This window comes from Pelmatolapia mariae, linkage group LG4 (genome assembly GCF_036321145.2).
Source record: "Pelmatolapia mariae isolate MD_Pm_ZW linkage group LG4, Pm_UMD_F_2, whole genome shotgun sequence".
Lineage (NCBI taxonomy): Eukaryota > Metazoa > Chordata > Actinopteri > Cichliformes > Cichlidae > Pelmatolapia > Pelmatolapia mariae.
Genome location: NC_086230.1, coordinates 2777528 through 2792089, shown reverse-complemented (window position 1 = coordinate 2792089; position 14562 = coordinate 2777528).

Here is a 14562-nt window from a genome sequence, read left to right as displayed (position 1 = left end):
ACCAGAGGAAGCAGGGATGAGCAGGATATATCAATATTATTGTTAATATTGTTGTTTTGTTGCTGTGGAGGCCAATAAATAGACTCTTGTCCATAAATGCTGCCTGTGTGTCCTTTAGGCCCTTCTAGGACCGCCTTAATGCCAACTGACATGGTTTCTGCAGAGAAAGCAGAGTCCAGGGATGAGGGGGACAACTAGCTCATCACTGGGGGCGAGGTCACTAAGGTAGTTAAACATCTCCTTTGTGGCAGGGCTCCTGGAGGTCCTTAGGCTATGGATGTTAGGGCTGTCTTGCGTGACATGTCTCTGCAACATCACATGGCAACCAGGGGCAGTGCCTCTGGATTGGCAGACTGGGGCATTATAATAAAAAGTAAAAATACAAAAAGTCAGACAGAGATGATTATGACTGCAATAGAGATGAATAGAGGGAAGTGAGAAGCATTTTGGTGGTTCCAGTCGTGAAGAAAGGGGATCCGAGAGTGGGCATAGAGGGAATCACACTTCTTAGCCTGCCAGGGAAGATTTTTACCAAAGTACTAAAAAGGAGAGGTTTTATATAATACATATACAATATATAGGCACACAGGATAATGAAAGCATAGGAAGCAGGTGGGGAAACAGCTTGTAAGAATTAAATTTGAGGACACGAGGAAAGCAAAACTAAACAAAATGCACATGAAAGAAAGACAAAAAAAATTAACAGGAAGTGACAAAAAACCAGACACATTGAGGACTTGACAAGACAGGGGCAGGCAGGACAGAATTTATTGTGATCTATGACTCTAATCAGAACCTGGATAGCAAAACTAAAAAGTCAAAAATTATGAATACTAACCAACTGAAAACCAAACAAATGAAAATAAGGACTAATGCATCTTGATCTTAAAAATAAATCAGAAAACCTAAGATGGCAAATGGACTGATTCTTATATAGCACTTTTCGTCTCTGCCAGAGTACTCAAAGCGCTCTATACAACATGCCACATTCACCCAATCACTTTATCTACACTCAGTGCTTTCTAAGTACATTCACACTCCGATGGATGTATCAGAGAGCAAGTTGGGGTTAGCATCTTGCCTAAGGATAATTGATATGCAGACTGGAGGAGCCAGAGATCGAACCACCAACCTTCCGATGAGTAGGTGACCTGCTCTACCTCCTGAGCTACAGCCACCCCTTAGGCTAATAAAAACAAGAAAAACTCATATATATATATATATATATATATATATATATATATATATATATATATATATATATATACATATATATATCTATATATATATATATATATATATATATATATATATATATATATATATATATATATATATATATATATATATATATATATATATGAACGCAGCTGGAATCCAGCTGCGTTCATAGTTCTGCAAACTTTGACCCCCACAAAGTCGACTAAAGCTTTTTGGTTTGATCAGTCTCAAGTCTACGGATATATCCATGTATTTCCGCGGTGATGATGCTGCGCTGAGCGGACAGCTCCTGAAGCATTTGAAGTGTTGGAATGTGGAAATTTCAACATCGCTTGAAAAAACTGCCAGCTAGCAACGTCCCTCTCACCGGTAGGCTAAGTTATTTTTAGCCAATTACAAGTTGAATCTGGTAGTTGGGGTTGTTAGCTAAGATACCGTCATTAAGAAGCGGCACAACTAATGTTTCTTAATTTTTAATGCACCTTCTCAGATTAATTCACTGCGTGTCGTACCCAGGGCTGGACTGGGACAAAAAATCAGCCTGGGCATTTTGACTAGAGACCGGCCCACCAGATATTATAGGAAAAGCCATAAAGCCTTTGAATGAAAACAAATGCTGTGGTGACAGTGTCTTGTTGGTATACAGTGGCTTGCAAAAGTATTCGGCCCCCTTGAACTTTTCAACATTTTGTCACATTACAGCGACAAACATGAATCAATTTTATTGGAATTCCACGTGAAAGACCAATACAAAGTGGTGTAGACGTGAGAAGTGGAACGAAAATCATACATGATTCCAAACATTTTTTACAAATAAATAACTGCAAAGTGGGATGTGCGTAATTATTCAGCCCCCTGAGTCAATACTTTGTAGAACTACCTTTTGCTGCAATTACAGCTGCCAGTCTTTTAGGGTATGTCTCTACCAGCTTTGCACATCTACAGACTGAAATCTTTGCCCATTCTTCTTTGCAAAACAGCTCCAGCTCAGTCAGATTAGATGGACAGCGTTTGTGAACAGCAGTTTTCAGATCTTGCCACAGATTCTCGATTGGATTTAGATCTGGACTTTGACTGAGCCATTCTAACACATGGATATGTTTTGTGTTAAACCATTCCATTGTTGCCCTGGCTTTATGTTTAGGGTCGTTGTCCTGCTGGAAGGTGAACCTCCGTCCCAGTCTCAAGTCTTTTGCAGACTCCAAGAGGTTTTCTTCCAAGATTGCCCTGTATTTGGCTCCATCCATCTTCCCATCAACTCTGACCAGCTTCCCTGTCCCTGCTGAAGAGAAGCACCCCCAGAGCATGATGCTGCCACCACCATATTTGACAGTGGGGATGGTGTGTTCAGAGTGATGTGCAGTGTTAGTTTTCCGCCACACATAGCGTTTTGCATTTTGGCCAAAAAGTTCCATTTTGGTCTCATCTGACCAGAGCACCTTCTTCCACATGTTTGCTGTGTCCCCCACATGGCTTGTGGCAAACTGCAAATGGGACTTCTTATGGTTTTCTGTTAACAATGGCTTTCTTCTTGCCACTCTTCCATAAAGGCCAACTTTGTGCAGTGCACGACTAATAGTTGTCCTATGGACAGATTCCCCCACCTGAGCTGTAGATCTCTGCAGCTCGTCCAGAGTCACCATGGGCCTCTTGGCTGCATTTCTGATCAGCCCTCTCCTTGTTCGGCCTGTGGGTTTAGGTGGACGGCCTTGTCTTGGTAGGTTTACAGTTGTGCCATACTCCTTCCATTTCTGAATGATCGCTTGAACAGTGCTCCGTGGGATGTTCAAGGCTTGGGAAATCTTTTTGTAGCCTAAGCCTACTTTAAATTTCTCAATAACTTTATCCCTGACCTGTCTGGTGTGTTTTTTGGACTTCATGGTGTTGTTGCCCCCAATATTCTCTTAGACAACCTCTGAGGCCGTCACAGGACAGTTGTGAAGCTGTTTCGCAAAGAAGAATGGGCAAGAATTTCAGTCTCTGGTAGAGACATACCCTAAAAGACTGGCAGCTGTAATTGCAGCAAAAGGTAGTTCTACAAAGTATTGACTCAGGGGGCTGAATAATTACGCACACCCCACTTTTCAGTTATTTATTTGTAAAAAATGTTTGGAATCATGTATGATTTTCGTTCCACTTCTCACGTGTACACCACTTTGTATTGGTCTTTCACGTGGAATTCCAATAAAATTGATTCATGTTTGTGGCTGTAATATGACAAAATGTGGAAAAGTTCAAGGGGGCCGGATACTTTTGCAAGCCACTGTATGTATGATTTCTATACATTTTACGTCAGATAAAAACTTTGGTTGTAAGATTCAGATAATTATTTATTAAAAGCCAGACATTTTTAAATGAGAATAAGAAAGAAAAGTATTTCTTTGTGCCCCCCTTTCCCTGTTAATGTCCTACCTGGCCCCCCTGGCTAAACTTTGCTAGACCAGCCCCTGCACAGTTACCAGCTGTCAGCTACATAGAAAAGGATCCTGGTGTTATTTGTCTCTCAGAAACAGTTCATAACTTCCCTTCAAGTCATTCATGTCACCTAAAAGGTAAACCTGTTTCTCCATCACCTGTTCAGCTCTGATGATTCAGTAAGGACATCTCCTGGTTTCATCTTCATGTTTCCCTCTCACCAAATATCCAAACCGATATCATGACCACCAGCTTTTACAGCTGTGGCTCCAGCAAACATCACCTGATACTAGAAATTAATATTAAATAAATTCTAACAACAGCTGATCAAGCTTAAACGTGCTGCTGTTGTTTAGCGCGACATCCGCTGGTTTCCTGTTTCTGGTGCAAAGTGGGCGATAAACAAACAAGAGAGAAAAGCCGATCAGCTGATCATTGATCAGTTTCATGATTGAAGTAGGAACAGGAGAGGGAGGGGGAAAGAATGAGGGAAGAAGAGGCAGCTGCAGCATAATGACAGAATAAATCCAGCTTTGTGTCTTTTTCATTCTAGCTGAAGTCCGGGACAAACTGTGTTCCTTTTCAACTCAATATGAAACGCTTAATATTTTCTCTGAGTACGAGACGATTCCATTTTTTACGGGACGGTTGGCAACTCTACTAACTAACCTTATGAATAAAATAAAGTTCACTGTCAGTAACATCATAGCGCCCACCCAGCTGTATAGAAACTCCGTCATGCTAGCTAGTACGCAGTACGAGTTATTGTAACTGACTGTAAAAAGTCAGCACAACGAAAATAAACTCCACCTAAACTTGGTTTATATCTGACCCAGGTAGACTGCAGGTTATAACTTCTCACCTGAAGTTCAGTTCACCTGACACTCGGACCGGCGGCCGCCTCGGGTCTCTCCTCCTCCTGCCTCCCCTTTCCCTCATCCACCTGCTGGCCTCTGTGGAAGCTCCACCATAGCCGCCACCAAACAACTGAGTAATTTTAAACATCGACTAGCATCTGGCCAATCCACCACCTTTCATTGTTTATACCTTTAAAAAAAAAATAGTAATAATAGTAATCGGACCATAAAAACGAAAAATCACCCGGTATGCCGGGTATGGTCGTGCCATCAGTTAAACCTTCCCAGGGTTGCCGAAGCCTGGACTAGAGTAATGATGTTGAGATCGACAGTAGGGAAAGTGGTAGACATGTAAACAGAAAAGCAGTTAAAATCCTGAAAAGCAGGCAGATGAGTGATTACAGATCTTCCTTGTTGATGAAAAAGCTTTATTGTAATTGTAATGGAGAGATAAAGAATATCAACCAAATATCCAGAAAATCCACATTCCAAAGTTATAAAGTGATAAAATAAGTATTTGATCCCCTACAACCTAGCTAGAATCCCACAGATCAATTAAAGATATTCCTAATCTCAATTTATGATTATAAAATACACCTGTCCACGGAATCAGTTCTTCCATTCCAACCTCTCCACCAGCATAGGTGAGACCAAAGCATCAGGGAGAAGATTGAAGACCTGCACAAAAATGATTCAGTGAATGCTTGCGAGAACTGAGCTCTTTGGCATTAACTCAGCCTGCCATGTTTGGAGGAAGAAAAATTATCAAAAAGGTACAGGATAACTTCACTGCAATAAGAGGCTAATGTATGGGGCCACGTACTGTAAAATCTTGGAGATTCTCCTTGCCTCAGTCAGAACACTGAAGACGAATCGTGGATTGGTCTTCTAGCGTGACATTGACCAAAACCATGGACCCAATACAACAAAGGTGTGGTTAAAGCAGATGCACTAGCTAGTCTCCAGTCCACAATCATATACAAACTTGCCAACAAAGGTTTCTCCACTAAGCGCAAAGTTATGTTTTGCTGGAGTATCAAATTACTTATTTCACTTAAAGACATGTATATCAGTCAGTCAAACATCCATGCAATGTTTTTTGTTTTTCCTGGGTATTTTGGTTGAGAGTTTGTCTTTCTTCATTAACATAAAACTACCATAAAAAGAAGAGATTATTAATTTCTTTGTGAGTAAAGTTACATATTCAGCAGGTGATCAAATAATTATTTCCTCACTATATAGCCTGAAACATTAATAATATCCATCAGCATGTGCAGTACTTTATCCGGGATATATCAATGAAAATAGCTATAATTACTGTAATTTAATTTATAATTTATAATTTCAATTTAATACTAGTTCTGTATATTTTTAAAATTATTGGCCAAAATTGGTAAAACTGCTGAAAAGTAACAATATAATATAATGAAATGGGATATAATATAACAATGCAAATGAATATTATATAAAGCTTTATTGCAAAAGCCAGTCAGAAATTAGTTAGTTTAAACAATAAATACGAAATGACTGTAATCATTAAAAATGCATTTAATGTCATTTGATAATATGTCACAGACACTTTTCTAATAAAGTCATGTAACACTAAAAATATCAAAATATTTTTGTAAATTTAAATATTGACTTTTAAATATATTTATATTATTATTATTATTATATTTTATATTATAAAAATATTAATAAGGAGTGAAGACTAAATCAGGAATCATTTAGCAACCAATGATATTTTATATGGTATAGTAACAGGCCTAGTATTGTTTAATGGTTTACACATTACACATTTCATAGATGAGACACAAATTCCTTGGGGTTTGAAATCTGCCAAACATTTGGTATTCTGGAGGTAAGATGGCTTTTTGTCTGTCTTATTTCTGTTTGTGGTCAGTCCAAACCACAAAAGGCTGCTCAGCCCTCTCCACTCTTCCAGAATTAGCTTTATGGCTTGCTACACAATATTCTGCATTGACTACTTTTGAGAAAAATTACGAGGTCAAATCAAGCTTTTGTTAAAAGACAATGATATGATCAAGGAACACAAATAAAGAGATGTTCAAAAGGTCTCTCAGCACATTATTTATTAAAGTATGGAAACTAGTGTGAACAATTAGTTAATCCAAAAGCCATAATTCAGGTCTCATTTGGTGAAAAACATGTCTCCATGCAAGGGTTCAAATTATGAGGTTATCGCAAAGACAAGCGGTTTATTCTTGATCTGATTCAAGCCTCTATAGCAATCCATGATCATTTTGTTTTGTTTTTTTCAACAAAGAAAAACCCTGCACCCAGTGGAGAGGAGGATTGTTGAATGATCCCAGCTGCCAGAGAGTCTTTGATGTATTTTTCCATAGATTCCTACTCCAGCCAGGAGAGACTGTAAAGCATGCTGGTCGATAGAGAGGCAACTGGAAGGAGCTGTATAGGACAATATATGTGGCAAAAGAGGCAGAGCCTTGATTTGGCTGGAATGTGAGAAGTAAGGACCCAAAGGATGTGAAGGCAGACCAAGTTGAATGAAAAGTGAGCTGCTTATTGATGACTGATAGCAGAACTATACAAAACCTGGGACATAAAGTACTAAAGAATAACTGAAAATGTTAACCTTATGGAAACCAAAACTAGAAAACATGGCAAACCTAGAGATATCAGATCAGAAGATCAGAAAGCGATGGGGCTAGGAGCACTGGAACATGAGGGGACACTCTGACGACAAGAACAACAACATATACACAGAAGAGTAACTAGGGAAATGGAGACAGCTGGAGAGGATGAGAGACAGGTGAACTAAATCCCAGAAGAAAAGACATATGGAGCAAAACTAAAAACAAAGCATAAGAAATCCTAACCCTCAAAGTAAAACAAGAATTGAGGTAACAAACAGGGGAGACAAAGACACAATAATAAATGTAATATACAAAGGGTAAAATAAGTATTGAAAATATCACCAGTTTTTTAAGCACATATATATCTAAAGGTAGTATTGACATTAATTTCTCACCAGATATCAGTAACAACCCATCATATAAAGAAATCAAACCATAAATGTCCATGAATTTGTGTAAATGACACAGGGAAAAAGTGTGATTGCTGAAATTCATTTAATACTTTGTACAAAAGTCTTTGTTGGTGATGACAGCTTCAGGATGCCTCCTGTATTGAGAAACTAGTCAGATACATTGCTCAAAATTGATTTTGCTCCATTCTTCCACACAGACAGTTTTCAAATCCTGAAGGTTTTGTGGGCCCCTTCTATGAACTCTGAGTTCTTTCCATAGATTTTCCATTGGACTCAGGTCAGGTGATTGTCTGAGCCATTCTAGAAGATTTATTTTCTTTCTCTAAAACCAATTGACAGTTTCCTTGGCTGTGTTTTTGAGATCATTGTCTTCATGGAATGTCCACCCATATTTCATCTTTATCATGTTGGCCCATGGCAGCAGATTTTCAGGCTGAAAAACAGCACTAACCAATATATGCCCAGAGTGTAGTGTGCCAAAAAAAATAAAAATAAAAAATAAAAATCAGCTTACAATCTCTGACAACATGGGTGAACAGGGTCAAGGTGGGTATGAGTCATGCAATGAAAGACAAAACTCTAGTCTAACAGTCTTACTTGCAGGAGAGAGTGACTAAAATGACTTTGGAGGGCAGGTAAGTTTCCAGAACTGTGAGTGATTCAACATTAGAGAGTAGGCAGGCAACTAAGTTTCAGGTAAGCCCTTCTCCTTAGAGGTACGTGATTCCAAACGTGATTGGCTGGCAGTGAATGAAGATTTCCTCAAGGTAGCAAATACAGAGCAGAGCTGGTTAGCGTGGTGAGGCACAGACTGATAACACCATGATAGCAAAGATGATCTACTGATATGCTGAACCATCCAGCTGTTAAATAACTAGGGGTTGCTGAGGTTATTCAGAGTACCCGTGAGAAGGGCGACTTGACCAGAAGGATTCTGCCCATAGGCAGACCTGAGGAGCCCACACCTACACCTAAAACCTCAAAGACTTTTAAAGAGTAAGAGAACAGAAAATAAACACAAAAACCGAGATAGGTTATGACATAAAAAAAGCATATACAAATCAAAATGATATAACATAAATTCCATAATTATTACATAGATCAAAATCTTTTATTCATTAAAAATGTAATAATCTAGGGTTACCACTTAACCTAACCTCTGAACATATGAGCAAACAAACACTTCCAGAAAAAAGGTTGGCAGTTGATCCATGGGTCCCTGATCTTGGACCCAAGGTATTCAGTTCGGATTTTCAGTTTATTTAGTTTATTTATATTCTTTTGTTTGGTTTTTAGTATGTTTATTGGTTTATATTTTCAGTCTGATGTATATTTTTCATTATTATAAGTGTTTAATTATTTGTCCAGTCTATGTTTGTATTAAGTTATTTTGTTCCCTGGGTGTTTTCTGTTTCCACCACCTGTGTCAGTTCCCCTACATTAAGTTTACTCTGTGTGTTTCCCTGTTCTGTTATTGTTTTTGCTTTCTGTTTTATTTTGATAATACTTCTGTGTCTTTATTTTAGTCGTAATTCCCTTATCTCATTATGTTGATTGCATGCACCTATGTGTTTCACTCAGCAGTGTCCACTTCCCCTAATTTGCCCTGTTTGCATAAGAAGGAGGTGCAGCAGGGCCAGCAGGTGTGGAAACCTCTGGCTGGGGCTGTGCAGGGCTCGCTGCGGCCTCTGGATGCTGCGGCTGGAGCTCATGTTGAGGACTGGGCCATCCTTTCCTTGGAACCAGTACTGGGAAAACCTGGTCCTGTTATAACAGACCGCATCTGTCCCACTTTGGATGGAGCAGCTCTCATTTCTAGAAATCTGGCCAAAACATGACTATCCAGAGTTTGGAACAGGAAGCAGAGTTGCAGTTTTACACGAAACTCTGCAACTTCTCTTTTCCTGTTATCCCTCTAAAACTCTACTCCCTGTGTAGGGTTGTGTCTGCTCCCAAACTAACAAAAAAAGAAAGAAAAAAATCAGCAAAAAATGATTTAAACACAAAAAAGTTATAAAGAAAGAACACTCTTTGTACATGAATTAATAATTGATAAACAGATTTACTCTGCCTTATGGATCCCCGGCTACAGCAGGATGTTTATGTTAGTTTAAATTAATCAACACCCCTGAGTCATACTAATTATCACAATTCTTGAGGAATTCTTGAGGCACAGGCCAAGGAGATGGTGTGGCAGAAATCTTCTACTCCAGCTTATAATTCAACCAAAGACCCAGACAGAGTTTGAATTCATTTAAAAGCCTGATGCTCTCTAAATTTACAATGGATTACACAGTAGTGGGAAATAGGTTTCATCACAGTAGAAGTTGTTCCATAAGTGTTGTAACTAAGTTTAAGGACATAATTCATCCACTGCTGTCTTCTTACATGGCATTGAAGAACAACAGTCCTAACAGTCCTAACAGTCCCAACAGGGCAGAGCAGCTATCTGAGCTCTACTCCCACAGGAGGTCGATTATCTTGTTAATAATTCTATATCTTCACTGTGCACGACTCTGGATAATCTAGCTACTCTAAAAAAATTACTCATAATAGTCTCACAGACATAACATTATGCACAGCTACTTTGTTCTTCTTTTTTTAAAACACCTGTTCTGTTCAGTTGTAGCAAGCAAAATCATCATCTTTCTTTTCATTTATTTGATTTTACTATTCATATTATGCTGAAACAGACAAAGGGTGAGGCCAAGTTGGTAAAAGAAGAAAGCGGAAGAATTAAAAAAGGGGACAGAAAAAAAGAGAAAAGAAGGTGTTAAAGGGGGAAAGTTAGGAATGAAACAGACAGACTTCCTGTGTCTCCAACTGCTGCATTTGTAACAAAAAAAAAAACCTCAAACTATACATAACACCTGAAAGACAAAACACGAGGAGGTATATAAACAAACATTCAATTTTGCTGTTTCTGTGTGTGTGTGAGCAAGAGAGAAAAGACGAGAGAGAGAGAATGTGAGTGTCTACGTGTGCTTTTGTCATAAAATATACCTGAAAATTAGGGTAAAATTCAATTTAATTCAATTTTATTTATATAGCGCCAAATCACAACAACAAGGCGCTTTAAAAAGCACTGTTGCAGGCTCCCAAAGCCAGAGGTGGACAGGGAAAGACTCAGGAGGCCCGACCGTCCATGGCCACCAAAGAGTACTGAAGACCACTGCAACTAGCCCCCCATGAGTACTGGGGGAAATTGAGAAGTTGTACAACTTGTTTTTTTTACATTGAGCTACTGGATTTTTTTCTTCAGTGCAGATCAGGGGGGAATCTGTCAGGGTTTGTGGGTTGTTGACCCAGTGTTTTCAGTTTTGGACTTTGTCTGTCAGGGTTCGTTGAAGGAGGACCCAAATGCGGAATGTTCTGAATGGAAAAAGTGTGTTTATTTACAAAATGCTATGAAACAGTGCCAGCAATCCACAGTGTGTTCCCAATTCCCAGGCCGTGATTCCTCTCCTTGATATGTGGTGAAGTTATGTCCTCCTTGGTGCCTATGTACACAGTGTGCTGCTTCCTCCACACATTTCTGCATTTGACCTGGAAACAAGAGATGCCGCATTTAGTACAGTCCTATCCACCGTCCAACAAAAACTTATACCATTCCACAGGAGATAACAGAAACCACGATCATAGAGCTGAAGAACTAACTGTGTTCCTAGTGTAACGATCAATTAATTATTAATGATTAATCCCAGGTGTGGCTGACTCAAAGGCGGGAGACTCTCCAGGCCTGGCGTGGCAGCAAAACCAACATACTACAGCACACACACACACACACACACACAAACACACACTCACTCCAACTCGTACACAGGGAAGCGAGGGACCAGGAGCAGATCACACCAACAAACAACCATAAGCATTCCAGAAGACAAAAGAAACTAAATAAATATACATCAAACCGAAAAACACATGATCCCTGGGTCGCAGACCCAGGCCCATGACATTGTCACTTTTTATTTTCCACGTGTATCCTGTTTTACTGCCTTAGTCATCTGTCTGTGTGCATTATGTTCTGTTCTCCCAAAAGGTTGATTCTGTTCATCTGGTTTTCAGTGGGAGAAAAATTTGGTCACTCATCCAAATGACTTCTTCAGTCTCAGCTGACTGCAGGTTTCTCCAATCTTATAAACACTACATTCCACAATGACTGAAACTAGCCCACTAAATGAACAATGGGCTGGGAGGTCAGTTCCTATATCATTAACATGCAAATTGTCAAATCAAATCAAATCAAATCACTTTTATTGTCACATCACATGTGCAGGTACACTGGTACAGTACATGTGAGTGAAATTCTTGTGTGCGAGCTTCACAAGCAACAGAGTTGTGCAAAATACAATAATGTAAAACAAGCAAAATATAAAAATGGCTAATCTAAAAAGTAATAAATATATGTACAATATGTAAAGGTATATACATTACTGAATGTGTATACTAAATATGTTTTTCTATGTGTGTGTGTTTGAGTGTGTATATAGTATGTATATACATGTTTTACAAATGAAATAAAGTAAACAATAAAGTAAGATTATATAAAATAAAATATACAGAGGTTGGTATGTGCAAAACAGTGGTATTTATATACAGTATGGAGTGCATAATGTTGAAGTTCCAGTAGTGAGGGTGAGGTGTCTATGAAGTGTTCAGCAGTCTGATGGCCTGATGGAAAAAGCTGTCTCTCAGTCTGCTGGTACGGGACCGGATGCTGCAGAACCTCCTTCCTGATGGTAGTAGTCTGAACAGTTTATGGCTGGGGTGACTGGAGTCCTTGATGATCCTCCCCGCTTTCCTCAGGCACCGCTTCCTGTAGATGTCTTGGAGGGAGGGAAGCTCACCTCCAATTATCCGTTCAGCACACCGCACTACTCTCTGGAGAGCTTTGCGGTTGTGAGCGGTGCTGTTGCCGTACCAGGTGGTGATGCATCCAGTGAGGATGCTCTCAATGGCACAGCGATAGAAGGTCCTGAGGATGCGGGGGCTCATGCCGAATCTTTTCAGTCTCCTGAGAAAGAAGAGGCGCTGCTGCGCCTTCTTCACTGTTTTGTTTATGTGTACTGACCACGTAAGATCCTCAGCCAGATGTACACCAAGGAAGCGGAAGCTGCTCACTCTCTCCACAGCGGCGCCGTTGATGGTGATGGGGGTGTGTACTCCTCTGCACCTCCGGAAGTCCACTATCAACTCCTTTGTCTTTGCGACGTTGAGGGTGAGATGGTTGTCTTGACACCAGTGGGTCAGGGCGCTGACCTCCTCCCTGTAGGCCGTCTCATCACCGTTGGTAATAAGACCCACCACTGTAGTGTCGTCCGCAAACTTCACAATGATGTTGGAGTTTCTAGTGGCCGTGCGGTCGTAGGTGTAGAGTGAGTACAGGAGAGGGCTCAGTACACACCCCTGTGGAGCACCAGTGTTCAGTGTGATGGGGGATGAGGTGGTGCTGCCCAGTCTGACCACTTGGCGTCTGTCAGACAGGAAGTTAAGGATCCAGCTGCAGAGGGAGCTGCTCAGTCCTAGATCCTGCAGTTTCCTGTCCAGCTTCGAGGGAACGATGGTGTTGAATGCTGAGCTGTAATCTACAAACAGCATTCTCACATACGTGTCTCTCTTCTCCAGGTGTGACAGGGCAGCATGGAGTGTCAGGGCTATGGCATCATCAGTGGACCTGTTGTGGCGGTATGCGAACTGTAGAGGGTCCAGTGAGTCGGGTAGTGCAGAGCAGATGAAGTCCCTGACCAGCTTCTCGAAGCATTTGCTCACGATGGGGGTCAGGGCTACGGGTCGCCAGTCGTTCAATGAGGAGATGGTGGAGGATTTGGGTACAGGGACGATGGTGGCCATTTTGAAGCAGGCTGGGACTACAGACAGAGAGAGGGAAAGGTTGAAGATGTGTGTAAACACTCCAGCCAGCTGAGCCGCGCATGACTTGAGGACGCGGCCGGGAATCCCGTCCGGACCAGTAGCTTTGCGTGCGTTCACCCTCCTGAAGCACTTCCGCACATCCTCCTCAGACACAGTGTGCGCACTGACGTCATCCGCGGTGCGCACACTGTCCGGTCTCGTGGTGTTCGCTGTGTCGAATCTAGCGTAGAATACGTTTAGATCCTCACACAGAGAGGCCGTGGTCTACGGTGTGCTGGTTTTCCCTCTAAAGTCTGTGATCGTGTTTAGTCCCTGCCACATACTCCGAGGGTTGTCAAACTGTTGCTCCACCTTGTCCCTGTACTCACGTTTGGCTGCTTTGATCGTCTTCCGGAGTTGGTAATGTGCGTGTTTGTAGTCCGATGTGTTCGCGGAGGCAAAAGCGGTGCTCCGTGCCGCCAGTGCTGTGCGAACATCTCCGTTAATCCAGGGTTTTTGATTTGGGAAGGATTTAACTGTTCTGGATGGGACGACATCTTCCACGCATTTTCTGATAAATCCGCAGACTGAGTCTGTGTACTCATCAATGTCTTTAGCAGCCACGTGAAACATTTCCCAGTCCGCGTGATCAAAACAGTCCCGCAGCGTAGACTCCGATTGGTCCGACCAACGGTGCACCGCCCTCAGGGTTGGAGCTTCCTGTTTCAGCTTCTGCCTGTAGGCGGGCAGGAGCAGAATGGAGCGGTGATCTGATTGGCCGAATGGGGCGCGGGGGAGGGCTTTGTATGCATCCCGGAAAGAGGTGTAGCAGTGGTCAAGAAGCCGGTCTCCACGAGTGCTGAAATGGATGTGTTGGTGTAGTTTTTGTGAGACTTTCTTCAGGTTACCCTTATTAAAGTCCCCGGTCGTGATAATGTCATAACCATTGATCAGGTCATGACCATTGATCAAAGCCTGTTGATCATTGGCCATGACTAACATTCACAGAGAGTTGGGGAATGGCTGCAATCACAGCATTGAACAGATGAATACATGACCACATGAAGGCATGACATGTAGGAAACCAACATATAAAAAAATCTTAATTTTCCCAATTATTGCCCAGCCCTAGTCTGGGAGATAATAGGTGCAAAGGCATTATGATCTCCATGCCTTCCTTTTTCTTTC